The 18,905-nt window shown below is 26.5% G+C and overlaps 1 protein-coding gene across 5 annotated transcripts in view; it reads left to right on the top strand.

Moving 5' to 3' along the window:
• Positions 1-18,905, top strand: part of LOC112592852 (FERM, ARHGEF and pleckstrin domain-containing protein 2-like) — a 47,469-nt gene that overhangs the window by 6,143 nt on the left and 22,421 nt on the right. For 2 of the 5 annotated variants that reach the window (XM_025337036.1, XM_025337032.1), the window contains exon 1: positions 5,248-5,725. The exons of 1 other annotated variant lie outside the window; for it this stretch is intronic. The gene's annotated coding sequence lies outside the window, so the exon portion shown is untranslated. Of the gene's footprint in view, positions 1-5,247; positions 5,726-18,905 lie in introns of those variants that run through there. 2 more of the 5 variants (XM_025337013.1, XM_025337022.1) reach the window with 1 other exon arrangement.

The following is an 18,905-nucleotide window of genomic DNA, read 5'->3' as shown; positions in this document are numbered from 1 at the left end:
TCAAGCCGTCAAGCCCTGTACATGTTTTATTGTTATTATTATTACTTATTGTATTGTTTATACAGATTGTATATATTCGTTTTTTAAAAAATCAAAAAAAAAAAAAAAATCAATTGAACCAATTTTTTTTAGAGTTTTTATGTTTTACATTAATTTTATAGAAGATATTACACCTATCGTTTGGTATATTTCAAAATAGCTCATCTGTTTTATTTGTGAAGGTATTTTAATTTTTGATTGGGTATAAATATTATAAAAATATATATTAATGTATACAACTATTTTTAATATTTATTTTTATTAAACGTGATTAAATTTAAAATGAAAAATAAATAAACTAAAAAAAAAAAAATTTTAAAATTAGTTTTATCCAATGATATGGATAGATAATTCATGTAAATGCGTGAGATGAAATTTATTAACAAAAAGAGAATTTTTTGTACATCCCAAAATTAAATTACATGGTTAATTAGGGTTTATGAAGACATTACAAGTTCAGGGTCGGACTAGCTAGGATCGCAGGTTTACAGTCGCGGATTGGGTCTTTGGCTAATTTGGGTTCTCAGACTTAATGTTCATATTTTAAAATTAAATATATTACCTTTGTTTTAGTAACATTTTTAAAGGTTTTTTATTGATTTTTATATTTATAAAATAAATTAATATTAGGTCTCGATAAGGTTAAGTAGACAGCTGCTTTTATCAAAAAAATATTATGATATTAAAATGATATAATTTAATACATTGTTTATCGATTTGTGTCTACGACTCGTTCAAAACAGATGAACGGCCAAATATTTCATTAACTGATAGATTTAAAATTGAATCTTTTAATTATATATATGATATTTGTGCAAATAGCTTAGATAAACGATATATAATTATTTGAAAATTACTTAGTGATTGGATTTGTTTAGATCCAAAAAATTATAGCTCTATAAAAAATGAAGTATCTGCAAATGTATTACTAGAACTTTCACCTAACTTAACCTAACCCAATAACTATTGATAGAAATATACTATCATATGAATTACAACAATTCGCTTTACAATTTAATTCTATTACCAAGACTTTTAATGACACATTCATATTTTTAATTGAAGAGTCTCAACCTCCTATTTATAAACATGAATTAGATTTAGACCAAGACTAAGCATCATTTGTTGATTCATCCAATAATTGTAAATAAAACATATAATAACTCATGTGTGTAGTGTGGGTGGTGCAGGGGGGGGAAGTGCCCCAAACTAAATTCTATTTCTTATACCAAACGTGTTTGGTTTGAACGATTCAAAACGTATTTATATATAATAATTAATAATTATCTTTTTATTACACTTCCCTCAAAAGAAGCATTTGCTACAAATTCCGAACCCTAATAATAACTGTTTACGGCGTGTCTTCAATAAATTACATAAAATAGTTTAAAACTCAGGTTGTTATAATATATATATATTATGCATATAAATGTGTATTAACGTTACCATGTTCCCAAGTTTCTTGTAAAAGAACATTTTAAAAATTAAAAATATCAAAACAAAATAAAGATAAACTATTTTCCAAAATAACAATGGAAGCATTGTTATTGATGAATATTGAAAGAAATATATTAAAATTTTATATTTTGTTAATAATTTTAAATTATTTTATAATAAATAATATACTACGATAAAACCATAAACTTTTATATTACGAAGAGTATAAAAATACATATTATTATGTCATTTATTTCATATATAAATATAATTTAATTAATTATGATATATTTTATGAATTATAAATATTATAATACATAATATAATTATACATTTTATATATACGTGTAATTGTCTAATTTTATTCATATAACGATTTTTTAGGGGCCATAAAATAATATTGCACATAGGCTAGAATTTTATAATTACGCCACTGATAAAAATGTTGATAATATTTACGTATAAATTTCATAAAGTTTTATTGATAGGTATATAAAAATAAATATATTCTGTTACTAAATTAAATACATCTATTTATAACTACCTACAATAGATAACAGTCAGTGTGTTTTATATGAATATGACTGTTTAAAAAGTAAAATGTGAAATAGGCGAAATAGCTTTTCTAGGTAATTTTGATACATTCTTATTCATAATTTATATCAAAAAAGGGCTATATCATATAAATATCATATAAACAGTGGTTTTTACTTTTTCGTATTACGATAAATTTAGTCAACTTAGATGATTCATGTATTTATTATTGTGGTATTACTCCTAAGTCCTAACTTTGAGAGAGCAACCACATTTCCATTGGGTAATTTAAAGAAATCGGTCGTATTTTCTATCATCACGCGCTTCGATTCTCAATTTAACTGTTTTCCCGTATAGTCATGTACAACCTTATATAAACTCAACAGTCAACAGTCAATTTCAAGGAGTACAATGTACGTACCGTTTTTTAGTAAGTACTACGCGTGTATGTATATATAAATATATGTAGTAGGCATATTATTGTATATTATTGTCATTTCGTATTATTTGTTTAGATCCTATCATAGGTATTGGGCATAAGTAGTTTTGTTAAAATTTGACTGAAGTAAAATTAAAAAGTTATTGCTTATACATGTGAGCTTTTAGTTTATATCCACTATCCAGTAAATATCTATTTATAAAACTGCTTACTTTATAATACTCATTTATTACTTCACGAGAACTTTTACCAAGATTGGTTATTAATATTTTATAATATTGCTTTACCATGGTACCTTCAGTTACTAATGTAAAGATTGGTACTTCAGTTTCAATATCATATAGGTATATACCAGCACTCAACTTAAAGTAATTTAAAATTAGGAATTCTCTATGCATCGACCATCACTATCTGACCGATGAACGTCGTTTTATAACAACATTGATAGTCGCTTCATGTTGAAATTAATTTAGGTACCTACACAAAATACTAGAAAAGAAGGTAAATAATCATTACCATATTATTGTAATAGTTAATCAACTATTATAAAAATATTATTATAATAATAGAACACAGCAAATAATTGTTATGAAACATTCATATTTGTGATGTACTATGTACATTATAAAAAACAATAGTGTACACTTTATAAGATATTATTAACAGCTTGTAAAAAATTAAAATTTTATCAACTTAATTACATTTTTTTACTATATTATAACTAACGGGTGTTAAAAAATCAATACACTAATTTTGTCCATTTTATATTTTTAAGCATACATATTTTAAAGTTTTTCCATAAAACAAGTTAGTTCTACATTTTCTTTTGCTACTTAATTATCCCATAGCATCTAAGTCAATTTTGCTTCGTCTTCAAAATGTCTATTTTTATCTCCTCATTAATTTTTAAATGATTTGATGCTAATGGACACGGGTTATAGTTATGACTTATGATAGATAATGTCAGTTAGGTATGAAAGGTATATTCATATAGATTTGTCATAAATAGGTACGTGCATTTAATATTATATAACAATTTTAAGTTCTATCAAATAATCATAATAATAAAACACAAAGTACAAATTAACACAACTTAATAAGAATTAATATTTCAGTACGTTTCCTCGAGACATTTTTTCGCAGACTGTTGAAATAATGTGAGTAGGTACCTATTAAACACACCCTTATTGAAAAATTATTTGAGAGCAATAGTGCTGCAAAATTATACTAACGTGTAGCCCAAAATTTAGTACCCCTGCAGTAATACTCCACTCCGTTTATTAAAACTATAGGTATACAGTATACCGTATACTATTTCGTTTATAATTTCTATTTTATATAGGTAGTATATAATAATATATATATACGTTTATCTCATATAACACTCCTCAAAAATTTAATTTTATGTATTGAAGGACTTCATAATATATTCTGCTTTGAAATAAGGAATTAATTTTAAGTATATGTCGTCTTTAAAAAAATAAAAATTATAGTGATAAAAAATTGATTTTTAATAATTTAAGATAATAATAAAAAATATTTTTAAAACATTAATAGTTTCAGGGTTAAACGAATCACCTAGTTTTTTTATACATATGTAATGACAATATATAATATTATAGCAGATTGTTTGAGTGAGGTGCGTGAACTTGACGGAAGATATTATGTAATAGCATTTCGGTCTGCGCGATAAACGAATAGTTCAGCGCATTTGATGCCAAAATGTCGTCTGTATTCTGTATAATCACAATCTTTGCGTACCTATATTGGTACAAATACTACAAAATAAATGTAAAATCGACATCCTATCTGATATACCACCACGATAAACGAATTCTTACACGTATGTTTCTTCTCATCCTTTACCACCCTCTTTTCTCAGAATTTCGACGTAGGTAGATTATGTATAATAATAGTTGCGTGAAGATATATATCTTTAATCGTGGTAGCAGGTAGAACGTAGGTAGATATTATACTGAATACTTATATAGTTGTATTTATACATACTAAATAAGTAAATTCCACAGTTTTTTGGCTGGTATCGACAGTGGTGGCTTAAATCGTAAATATCTACGGTCTTTTAACCGTGGCTGATCTCCCGCAGTGGCGGTTTAAGTTGCTACGTTGTGTTGACGTCACTATCGATGCCGACGATCCGTGGACATCGTCTCAGAGACGGACAATATTTTTTGAACATTCATGGTCGATGTACCGAAATTTATTAAAATATCGATTGCCTATTTTAAAATGTTGATATTGTCAAGGGAAATATCAGTGTTCACAGCAAAAGTATCAATGTGAAAAATCATCAAGACATTTACTGCTGCTATTCATTTTAGTACTTTACTATCCAGTTTAGGTACATTTTTTGGTAAAATATATTCACTTAATTTCAATGTATTAAATTATGTTTAGAAATAAACAAAAAAGATATTATTTGAAACACAATTCGTCGTTTGTAATGACCAAAAACAATCACTTGTTAGTAGCTTATATAGTCGTTTATAAGGATTAACGACCACAATGTAACATAATGTACTTCTTGTCACCATCTGGACGTACCTTTGACGGAATCGTCGTCTTACGGTGCGGTATAGTTCGGTACTTCGGTAGTGCGTAGTGTGTACGGCGACTACGACGCGGTTCATACTTTATAACGCGCAGTGCGCACGCGATTATCATCGGTCTTTGGCATGCCTAGTTCGCAGCACGGCCGTCGGGTGGCAGCACTGGGTGAGAGGGCGGAAAACCGTACGCACTGCCGCCGACGCCGCCCGTACGCACGTCCGAATACCGATCTCTCCATTCGGCAGAGTCACGAACACACCGGACTCGCCGACGGTCGACGTTCTACACTTTTTCGTTCTCGTCCGAATTGGCCCTATCGCGAGTGTCGTCTTCGACTGGTTCGGTCCGCTGTCGCTAGTCGTAACTGGTGCGGTGGGCGTGCGTGTCCTGCTTTTTCTTTCCGCTGATTAACTCGTCGCCCGATTTACGGGCCGGCGTTGTAGTACTTAATAGTTATAATATATATTGTAGACGTGTGATCGCGTTGTTAGTAGTTGTTACTCGTTTACGCGCTCGCGTGTGTGTTAGTGTGAGTGTGTGTACGCGCGCGGTGCGTTTTCTCCACTTGGCCCGACCGACCGCGGCGACGCGCGCGATGTGTTGTACGTGCGGATTAGTCTGTTCCAATTACGATTGGTGAATTGTCGGATCTGTCGTCCGAACTGATGACTGGTGTTGTGGTTTCTCCAAGTTTCGTCTTCGTCTAAGGTAAGTTCGACTTCTATACTCTAATACATTTTTTCCTGTCGTACGCGCAGCTGCTTCGTCGGCCGACCACCGAAAGTCGTGATTGGGGTGCGTATTGCGAGTTTGTGTGTGTACGTGCGCTCAGCCCACTGACGATTTTGTTTGTAATGGGGTTTCTTAGGTGGTGTCTTGGGAGTTAGGACACAGTAATATAATGCACCACATTATGTACGATCCAGCCAACCCCATCTGTAGTACAAAATATATAAAATGGCCTCATACCATCGTCGTCGCCCACCCTAGATTTCCCTAAAGTATGTGTTAAATGTGTGTGGGTAATGACTGTTTCGTTTATTGTTAACTATATTATTTGAGCACTTTCGTTTGTTTTATTGCTTCATTTTAATCTCATTTGTTTGAATGCTCATTATTAAAAGCACAAAGTCTACTCGTACCTATCATATTATTTGATAAAACTAAATGTCCGATATGGTCACTATCTGTTGGGTCTATTGATTATTAATTAAATGATTTAAATACTTGGGTGTTGTTTGAATATTTCTGTTTTTTATTGAAATGTATTTATGTATTATATTATTATCTATGTACCTAGGTATTTAAACATTTCTTTTCTTGTTTTTATCAACTAGGCAATTACAAGTACACTTATATTTTATAGAAATTGTTATTACTTATTTGTAATACTTATTTTGTATAGTCATAAATACTGATTTAGTGAGATTTATTTGCCTACTATAGAACCTTAATATAAAACTAGTATTACCTTGCTTAAAATATATAAGCAGTATAACTGAATTTTATAGAATCCTGCTCTGGAATTCTAATTACTTATTTATTGTCTTGCTTTCGAGATTATATATTATGCATAAACTATATAAGCTAATGAATGATTAAATATTTATCTTGTACTGTATTCATGATAGCTTAAAATTTACCATATTATTATTAATTGTTAAATTTAATATAAAATAATTATTTATGACTACTATTAACATAATGTTGTCTGTTGATTATTGAAATTTTTAACATATGTATTTAATTTGTCAATTGCAACTTCAATATTCTGCTTAATGGATCAATAAAAAATAAATAATTATTCAGTAACTATATTGTCTTAACAATAAAGAGTGTAACCTACCTCTATATTCGGAGTAGGTAATATACACATTTTATGAATGGTTAAAAAAACTGATTGTAACATATATTGATAAATATAATTGTATGTTTTTAAAGGCTAATATTAATTTATAGATATTTATATTATTAACTATATTATCTATTTATATGGTTTTAATTATAGAAACTAGCTCCTTATTTGTTGTGTGGGCTATCGATGTTGACAAAATTAGTTAAAAATCCATTAACATAATAAATAAATGCTCGATAGTTGATTCTTTGTACAATAAATTAATTTAGGTGTACTCAGTTTAATTTAAATGTTTACCACTGAATGGTTAAAAAATGATTGAAAGGTTGTCATGTAAATTATGATATGCAAATATAATACATCTATTATATTTATCATTAATAAATTGTGGTTATGTTGGGCACTCAAACTAGTTCGTTTGGGTTTGGCGGTTTCAAACCAAAAAAAAAGCATACTTTGTTCAAATTTATTTGTATAACATACACTGGTTAAGTTAGTTATAATTGCCTTTGTAACATAACATTTGGTAGTTAAATTTCATAATTAGATTTTTAATTTTGTTTAGACCCAATCAATTATTTTTATGTTTGTATATTTTCTGTTTAAGAACTAAATCAAATTGGTTAAATAAAAATAAAAAATAGTATTAACAATTATTAATTATTCTTGAAATAGGTTTAGATATAGTTATTTATTAGTTGGTACACCTATTAATGTGGTATTAGTTTAATGTCTATAATTACTTTGTCATAAGCTACATAAATGATATTACCATGGAACTGTATACATATAATTCAAAACTTCGTTATAAATTAATATCGGTAATTATTGTGCTTTTACCTACTTAACTTTTAAATGATCTGATATTATGCAAGTTATAAAATTTATCTAATATTATAATCTATACTATATCTAATACCTCGTCTAATACTATCAATATTTATTAACCATATGTTCTAATACTGGCAATCTACTTTCTATTATTTCAAATTTATGTATTTTATTTGAAAAATATTTATACATATAAATTCAGTTAATAAGCATTAATTAAAATTAATTTTAATTAATAAAACTCATTAGTATACTTTTATATGTTTGCTTTATTCATCTTTTTATATTATCCAATTTTTGTATATTCAGATTTGTAAGTTTTTTCTTCCGTCCCAATTATTTTAGTTATTATGATATCTTATATTTTGTATTTAAAAGGATGTTACACCTACATGTGTTTTCTTCATCTTACAAACGTGAAACATACCAAATTTTCTTTCGGTTTTTTATGACACTTTAATTTTTAAGCAAGTTATGAACCATTTTATAGTCTAGTATTATACATATTCATAATTCATTAATTGCTTAAAAATTAAAATAACTTAAAAACCAACAAAGAGTAACAAATAATGTTTTAACTATAAGTTTGACTCGGAAGTTTGTTGATCAATCAATTAACTCTAATATTACAATTAATGAAATAAAATCAGTTTTAATGCAAATTTGCTATGTCAAATGTATGTAAAACAGAAATAACACATAAGGGTGTAGCAACCTGTTAATATCAGAAAGTTAAAATTTAATATTTTATATTTATATTAAACATTTTATACTAGTATAATATTAGATAATTTTAGTCTCTATTAATAAATGTATAATGAGTATTGAAACATTTGAGATTAAAAACTAGGTATATATATATTTTTTTTTATGCTTAATGGGATAATATAAATTATCCAGCCAGTGGTATTGCGACAATAGACCAGTACATTCCTTTAAAATTGTTAATAGGTGTATTTCTTATCTATCAATTTTGATTAATATATTAGAGCACATTTTTGTTATTTTGATTTAGATTTTTCTTAGCTATTACCTAATTATTTATTACTTACTTTGATTTCCGATTTTACCTATTTATAAGCCTTTGTACTTATAATAATATAATAAAATATTTCGAGTATTGAGATAATTATCATATTTTTCTAAGGGAAAATTGTGGTTATTTTACTTTTTTATAACTGTTTCTTTCATTCAATTTTAAATGCTTATTCATGCTAATTTTTCTATTTTGTTTGAAATAAAAGAGATTTTTGATTTTTATAGATACTGATTATTTTAAAATAAATATGTCTCATTAAAACATTTTTAAAATGTAGTAAACCTTACATGTATGCACATATTGCACATAATCATACATAATTAGAAAACTACAAAAATGTAGTGATTAATTATTTTTAAAATAACCCATATTAGCTATTAAGGTACAAATGAGTTCATATGTGACTAATTAATTTTTTTTAATCTAAATATGTCTTATCATGTGCAATTAGTGCTGAATAATTTTGAGAAGCTGAGTCATTTCTTATGTATATTGTGGTTTATTAAGATATGTTAAATGGAAGAAGTAGACATTTCTGATATTATTCTTTCATCTTCAAATCATACAAAGTCACTGTTAACAACAAGATTTTTGCCTAATTTAGTTAAGTCACTTTTTAAAAGAATGTTATATGCCCATATTTTCTGTCATGCCGTTTTACAGATGTATTTTTTTGTAATTAATTCTAATCAAAGATGAATTGACTTATTATTTAAATAAAAATATATTATCTGGGGTATCTTTGTAAGCTTTTAATAATATTCAAATTTTTTAGTGAGTTATAGAAATTTAAAATAGTAATATTTTATGTAGGTAAAATAAATCATTTTTAAATTTCAAGATCGATAAAGGTTCACTCTTAACGAGATTCCTTACTTTTTTATTGCCCTAGATCAGTGATTTTCAACCAACCTTTTTTGTGTGGCGACACTTTAATTTAGAACAATGAAAATGGCTACACATTAACCCAGACAGTCTATAGATACAATATAAAAAAATACCTTGTTTTTTTTTACTTATTAATTATTTTTAATTATTTAAACATTTTTGTGTCATTTAATATTAGTACTTCGAGACGCGACACATTTGGACTTACTCGACGACACATAGGTTGAAAATCACGGCCCTAGATAATAATAATATTATTAACTTAAAATTTGATAATAAGCAAATTTGCTGTTTAGTGTATAATGTTTTATAACACTTGTGTCCTAAGACAGCTACGTGATAATGGTTTATAAATTGTTGGTGACTTAACGTTTTCAATAGTATTTGTAAGTAAGTGATAATTTTGTAATAGATAAACATGATTATTATTTATTAAATTTAAAGTCATAGGTAATATTTTTCTTTTGTGTATTTTACATGCGAAGTTTAAATTTAAATTGAATGTATTATTTATTACTCGTGTACCTCATGTCCTTAACAAGTTCAATAAAACTCGTTTGCTATAAAAATATTTGAATCAAATGATTTTATATTAAATAATTATTATATCTGGAACTTGATAATATTACACAAAAATTATTAAAGTATCGATGGTTAAGTATTTAATATTATTATTAATTTTTGATTTGTGAGTTGTCAAGATAAGTTTTATTAAAGGTGTATTGATGTATAAAAATTTAAATTTGAACAAGTTGTTGATTAGTTATTTGTGTTGAAAGTTTAGATAAGCTGAGTAGTGGACCATCATTTTGCGGTGTTAACCCATTTTGTTACTCCATTCTGCTCATAAAAACTTAAATACTTATAGTTAATTTAATCTCCACTAAATATTTAATTTTTATATTGGTGAAAAATATCGACAAACGTCAATATTATGCTGTAGATAAGTGTATAGAATAATCTTCAAAAAGTTTGCCATAACCGTTTTTTCTAGTTTATTAAACTTTTTAAACAAATTTACTAGTCTTTATAGATTTATTTACTGATACATTTTTGTTAAATTAATGCTACTGTACAATTAAATAAAATCCCTGAATGTTTAATTATATGAATTTTGATATTTTGTTAAAAATTGGATTTCGATAAAGAAACGATTTGCCTTTTTAATAATATACCTACTTATTTTACAAACTCGTTCTGAATGACCCATTTTTAAGGTTTTACCAGAGGGCAGCAGACGGATCGATTTATAATTATCTTTATGTGCTCGCATATCAGGATGTTCTGAATTCGAGTGGTTAGCGAGATTTGTGTTAAAAAATTCCAACGTAAAATTTATAAGTACAATTTTTTTAAATTGGCACGTTTTTTTTCTTTATCAATTTTAAATAATAGCTCATTGGCCTACATTGAATAAGTGCTTATTAGTTTGAATGGCACGTAAAAATTTTCTTAGGATTAAAGTATTAAAATAATTAAATTTGATGTTAGGCATTTCCACATATTTGCGTAAATTATAAACCTAGATTATAGATGCGTAGTTTACATATAATATGTGATGTTTTATAGAAATTTAAAAATAGTAAACGTTAATACTTGAATAATAGTTATAATAGAATTACCTAATATTATCTAAATTAGCCGAAAAATTAATTAATTTAGTTTTTTTGCAAATACATTATTTGCTTTAGTTACTCATGAAATATTGATGGTGCGTACATATTGAATTACAATAGAACTTATTTATGGTAAATTAGTTCGGAACAAACTGATTATTTTTTTTTATAAAGAAGTTTTGTTTAAAATTACTGCATAAGTTAAAATTTACCGGATATATAGGTTATTCAAGACTAGGTTCTGTTATTTTCTATATAGTAAGGGAATTTTTGTCTTATAGGGGATCTGTTAAAAAGAAGTTTTTCTGTGTATAAAAAAAGGTTATTTTTCATAGAATCAGATAATATTATTTAATATAATAAGTATCCGTTATTAATAATTAAAATTTTAATATGATTAGATATTATAGTTTATGCTTAAAATATTCTTGAGGTTTAAATAGCTAAACTTTTTTTTAGATTCTAAAAAATGTGTAATGTAAACAATATTTTTTAATAACACATTTGTATTTAAGTTTTGATGATCTATTTAACTAGTATTTAACAAGTTTTGGTGTAATTGTAAAATTTCACAAACTTGAGCAAATTCCAATTTTGTCTCGTAATTAATTTTTATTTTGCATCCCATTTTGTGCTATAGTATTAGATATATTATAAAAAAAAATGTATATTAAATAAAATAAATATATAGTTTAGTGTAAAATTTAAAACTTTAATGTAATTTGATTTCGAGCGTCAACATTTAAATTAAGTCAAAAGTGATTAAGAAATTTAGTTATATATAATTATGCATAATTTAATTAACCTAAGTAATTAATTTACGTGTGTTTACGTGTTTATTATTGTATTGTATTATTAATAACAATGTTGCATATAAATTAGTCAGTCCTCCAGTACTCTAAAATGTCTTAACATTCAATAATATTGTTGAACGAGTTTTCTTGCTTTTTATAAAAAAAAAAAATTCTGTAATTTATGTATTAAGAACAAAAAAACGTTTATAATACTATACAAGGATTACATATAGTTTCAAAGGACGTATGAATCGGAAGAGCAGAATCGGATTAATATAGGTGCAAACGAAGCTTTTGCTTCAGGGTGGCATCTTTCGTATATTCATGTAGTGTTATACATGAAATAAATGTTGTTTTAATAGCTCTTTAATGATAAAGAGTATTAAACTATTAAATAATACAATATATAGATCTAAAATAGTTCAGTTCTGCGGAAATATGAAGTTTAAGTAAGATTATAATTAACAATATAATAATATTATGACGTCTTCTACGGCTAATCATGCAGTACTAGTGTATTATGATTTATGAGCATTAATTTCTTATTATAGTTTAGGGCGTTTAGGCAGATAATATATAAATACTACCTACACGTCAAGGTAGGCGTATAGTGTTATATGCGTTATGTTATGAATAGTTTTTTTACCTTATCAATTGTCAACTATAGTAACTTGTGTGGGTATTTATATGTTCATATACATTATGTCAGGTATAACAAACCTATAAATCATAATATTTTGTATTTTTTTAAAAACCATATTACAGTGAAACCTCCCTTAACGGACACCTCTAAATAGCGGACGTTTTTATGGAAACGGGGACATTTTCACCACTTTTATATAGGAAAACCTCTAAATAACGGACACTTTTATGGCAATTTAATTTTTGATTTTGACGATTTTTATCGTAAATGTTGAATAATCGTGGAATGCCTCAATACATATCTATCTAACTATCTTATATAATCTAACTACTATTCATTATTATACTATGTAAAATAATTATAGTTTATCTAATCCGTTCGTTATCGCGTCGATAAAAACATTTTTCATACGATTTTTCAACAGTTTATGTTCTTCTATCGATATACAGAACACTTCACTGTTCTCCAACGCAGTCGAATTAGAAAATTCCTTGATACATGAAATGACTATGCATCAAGGTCTTAAACAAGCGCTAAAGTAATTAATTTTTTCAATAAATGTTAATTTTTGTTTACATTTTCATTAATTTTTATATAGATAATAATATCATAACTTTAAATAATACATAATATTATGTATAATAAATATTTGTATTTAAATAATAAAAATAATATACATATTGCATATACATATAAATAATGTTGTACATAGTTATTAATTTCTGCAAGTTATTTCCTCCCTCTGAATAGCGGACACCTCTAAATAACGGACAAAATTAAGGCGACCGAGAGTGTCCGGTATTTAGAGGTTTTACTGTATTATACCTAACATTTAGGTGATTTCAGGATATGTTTTATTCCCATTGGCTTTAAAATGATGTATTTTCCTGTGGACATTTTTTGGCCATAAAAATCTTACTAAATATCAAGATAAGATAGTTCTATCAGTTGAATTTGTGTCTAGATAATTATTTGACTATATTTAGAAGTTCTAAGAATTTATCGGTAATTTATTTTAAACAAGGAAAACAATTAACAACTCTTTGATATTCTGTTGATGACATTTGCATGATTTAGTCTTTTTTTTAATCATTACTTTCGAATATCACATTTACGATTCACGTGTGTATAGGTTATTATTTCTTTGATAGTTTTTCTATCATATTTTATAGTCATTAATATTATATTTTAAATATATAGTAGATTTAATATACCTATAACTATCTATAATATTATAAATGTTTTAGTTATAAAAATAACTAAAATAGTGGCCATGTAAAATTTCTATTTGAAGACGAACATTTAAAATTGATAAAAAAAGCTTAAATTGATATTTGTTTGTAAATATCAAATACACATTAAAAGAGACTTCTGAAATCCACACATGTTCTTTTTTAATTCAGTCTGTTTTGATGGTGAAGCCTAACCCATAACTGTTTTGTTTATGGACATCGCATTTATTTATGATAAAATCGGTGGGTGGTCATGTATTTCTATATTAAGTTTCACTGTAATAAAGAAATAAGTATATTTTATAATATTCATAATAAATACACTTTATTGTTCTTATTAAGCACCATTTTATAAATGCATTAAGTTACTTTTAATATTTTAATTCTTAATGTAAGTATTACAATTTTTTTTTTACTTAACATAGATTTCTTGAATACAATATTGTTTTCGTATTATTCTGATAGTGTGAATGATATATCAATCAATAATTTAGTAATTAAGATACAAAATATGTCTAGTGTTTTTTGATTAAGTGGTATAGTTGTTTAGTTTAGTTAGTGTAATAAAAACGTTCTCATTTAGTTAACATTTTTTAAGTTGAACGCTAGCGATCAACAAACCCACTATTTAATTATTGCACACAAAATGTAGTAAGTATTATTAATGTATATTAATATATTATAAAACTATTATCCATTAAAAAGAAATACTTACGTTTAAATATTACTTGTGTACTTAGTGGTTTATATGTATTTTCATTTTTAGTACCTATTTTATTTTAATAATTTATAATTAATTATTAATTAGACTTATTTTTGTATTATAATATACTTATTTTTCAAAAAATTGAAAAACGAGTTCAAAATAGGTAATTTATTTATTAATAAAGTGTATAATTTAAAATCTGTGAATTGCTAGTGGTTGATATGAATACGATGATACACATACCTATATAAAAATATATGTCTAATTTTTAATGATTTATTGGAAAGTGACACTGAGCATGTGTTCTCAAACACCGTTTGTGTTCTTTAATACTTAATAAATAACAATTAATTTTAGATATTAGTTATTGGAAGTAGGAAATGATGGTGATTAAGGATTAGTTTTGACAAAATTATGAGTGAAATTCTTTATATAAAAATTAGATGATTAATTCTTATCCCACTTTAGAATGATCAATATTAAAGTTCGTTCTCTTCGATGTTTATATATACTACAGATATGTACTATATGTATATATAATTCTGTATTTTATTAGTGTAAATGCATTGTGTTTGTAAGCTAGGTTGATTACTTGAGATCCATGTAGAATTTAAAACAAAAAACACAGATTGATTAATAGTTGTAAAAATGAGCTTAAATTGTAAAATTTTTAGTTTTGTTTGTTATTCATGCATAATTATAAAGAAAAATTATAAATAATATTTTAGTATTAAAAAAAACCTATTTCTTTATTTGACTATTTTTTCAGTATTTTTCTCAAAACAGATGTTTTACTAAACATTTCTAATAGTTATTTATCATATTATCAATATTAACGTTATTGTGACATCGTAAGTTCCAAAATTAGTAAGTTTATATTTCAAAACAATTGATAAACAATTGATTCTAATTTTTCTTTCTGAAGTTATGAATCAATTGATAAATAACGTATTCAGTGATTTTAGGATTGAAATAACAAGTTCCTATGAATGCGTCTAAAAATACAAAATGCTTTTTCTTTATTATAACTTAACTGTATGCAAACAAAATTTTTAAAATACATTAAGTATTGTTTAAGGTGGTTTTTGATTTTTTTTGAAAGATAATGTTATATTTTATGTATGTTTAAGAGTTTATATAAAATCAGACATTTATAAGCACACATAATAACAATAGATTATTTTGGATTTTAATTTAAAAATTTAAAATTTTTATCATTTAAAAATAATATTGTTCTTATACTCTTTATTTGCCCCATCATTCCTCAGATGTTGTTCTAGGTAAATGAAATAATATAATATATTCTACATAATATAAAAACATACCACATTTCCTGCGGCCGGATGTACGTCGGCCGATTTGTGTGAATGCACACACCGACGTCACCGACTGCTGCTATTATTATTATTATTATAGCATACGGCTTTACAAACGCCATGTCCTACTCCATCCAACGGGACCCAAACAACAAAACACGGAATCGGTATTTATAAATATACAGAGTGTTATAAATGTCACGTTTTCTAACTTCAAAAGTATCCTTTAAAATATTTTTCTTAGAATAAAAATGTTTAGTCTTTTGTTGTGGAGTATCATAAATATTTTAAATCGTATTGTTAATGGTTCATGTAATTTGATGTGTTTATTGATTCGATGCACGTCTGTGGTCTATCTAATAAATAATAATTGCTAGTTGTATTCTCCATTGATCATAACGTTGGCTACACTCCACGCATTTACACGAAAAATTCTTGAAAAACTAATTTTTAGGCATTTATATTTAGTTTATATATGCGTAATGAAATAAACAAATTAATGATGTATTTTTCAAAATTATTTTATTTTTTTTTTAAATCAATTTTGGTTTTTTTATTATTGTTTATATACGTGCAGTTAGGAATCTTAATGTTTGCGTTTTCACAGTTATTTATTATTATATAACAACGCACAGTGTCATCTCAATCAGATGATTGAAATAATAATATCTATTAAATGTATTGTATTTGATTTCGCGGCTGTCTTTACGGAATTTCGATCGCCCTGTATGATGTTGGGCGAATAATGGAGTAAGGACTGTAGGAGTGTAATGGTCATATATCCCTCACTACATTCTCCCATTGCGGCGGCGTCGTAGTCGGTGGTGGGGATAGATTAACTGGGCATGTGCGTTGATGTCGTCGTCGTCAACGGTGACTAAACTTATACACGGTATTCGACTATAACACTGGAGACAAAAACTAAAACGTTGTCGTGACCAATGATGTTTAGATGACTATGTGCTTACACTCTAGTATACTACACTCACGTACACGATACACGTACAACACACACGTACATTACTGCAACATTACTCTACCGGACGTTTCCTTTTACAGTCAATATTCATTTGTATGGTGTAGACCCGTGTGGTTTTGTAAAGTGCATGGTTATCGCAGTCTGTATAATATATAAGTATAGTGTATATGTATTATCAGGTGGCATCGTGTGACAAATGAGAGAGACCGCGTGAGAGTGAGGAAAAAAGTGATTCGAGAACACACGCATTGCGCGCGATCGACTGGAATTCCACACCCAAATCTGGAATAGACTTGTCTATCTTGTCTGTTTTGTATTCATATTAGTGTGCCGGATTTCATCCTAATAAAGGCTAATAACTAGATACGGTCGTCATGAAAAAAGTCGTTTACACTAGCAGTACGAATGTATTGACGGTGTGGTATAGCATATTCATCTCTTCCATTCTAGAGTTGTCTCATTGCCTCGTCAGTTTCTCTGATTCATAAGTTTTAATTTATACGTTATATAGTTTTTAATTTTCTTCGTTGTCGAAATTTTACTTCTATACATTACGCCTTTACGCGTATATAAAAATTAAGTTTATTTTGAAAAAATTCTGCTTACAGATCGTGATTCACAGTACGTGCATAATGATGACATAATGTGTTTGTCAATTTTTAATATTTTGAAATGTGCACATTATTCTTGACAATATGTGAAACATTGATAAGAATTGGAGATTTTTCTATTATCTTATAACGTTTGTTATTCTTTTCAAACCATATGTTAGTTTTTAAAAACTTAATAAAAATGTAGATTTGATATTCTTCGTTCACTACCTTGTAGTTGTGTTTTATATTATGTCATTATGGTAATAATAAATCGAATTAATTTTAAGAAAATGGTGTAATTTCCCCCTAAATGTAATTATTTGAACCTCTACATTCTCGTGACTCGATTGTTTTTATTTTGTAGACTAAATTAAATTATAAATGTTTTAACAGATAGTTATAACTTATAATAAAAAATTGTCTCTTTATCTTCCGACAACTATTTATAATGTCTAGAATCAGCACTATAAATACTGTAGTTTGAATGTATCGTTTGTCGGCGTTACTTTAATCATTCTCATTTTAATTATCGAGATTTGTTGAAATCGATTCTGTAGTTTATGTGTATACAAAGGGGTTTTTAAACAGAAATTAAATTGTGATCTAAAGTCAACATCAGCCGCAGTATTGAGGACACTAACCTCTGTACTATTCCTTTGAAATTTCATAATACTGTTTCCATGAATCACGTGATATTTTCTACGGAAAGTACGTGAACCAAATAAATGTTAGGGATTAAATAACAATAATATTTATTTAATATTTTTAAAATAGTTAAACTATATAACTTTTATTTACGAAGAATTAAGGTGATATTGTTGCTAATTCAAATTAGTTTATAATTTTTTATCTCGTTGGATATATTGCGTGTTAGTTAATTATTAAAATATATGTGTACTAATTAAAATTTATTTGAAATAATAAAATTTGTTCTGGATGCTTAAGTTTTTTTTATATGTTTGTTAAGTATATTTATAATTTGAATTTTTTGCTTTTTTACAATTTAATTTTTCATTGGAAATATGGTTTATTAGTATTATTTTTAAAATGCTTTACTTTTAAGAAGACAATTAAGTAGACAATTATACAGAAAAATTCATTAAATATAGTTATAACCCATATTGGAGCGATGATTACTATTAGTGTAGTATAATGAATGTATTGATTTTAGAAGTTTTTTTTTTAAATGTGTGTCATCATCTTATGAAGTACCTAGTAAAAATGTTTCACCTTCATTATCTTTCTTGGTAGAAAATAGTTGAAGTTAATGTAGAAAGAGTACTGTTTTTTATAATTTTAAGTGTAATAAATATAAAGGTGATGGAATCAAAAATGAAAATCTTAGTTATTTGAGTAGGTAATTTTGAAAACCTTCCGGTAATCCGGACGATGCTTG

Source organism: Melanaphis sacchari, unplaced genomic scaffold, assembly GCF_002803265.2.
Source record: "Melanaphis sacchari strain LSU unplaced genomic scaffold, SCAv2.0 Contig0_pilon_pilon, whole genome shotgun sequence".
NCBI lineage: Eukaryota > Metazoa > Arthropoda > Insecta > Hemiptera > Aphididae > Melanaphis > Melanaphis sacchari.
Note: the sequence above shows the minus strand (reverse complement) of the source record. Positions and strands in the feature narration are given on the sequence as shown.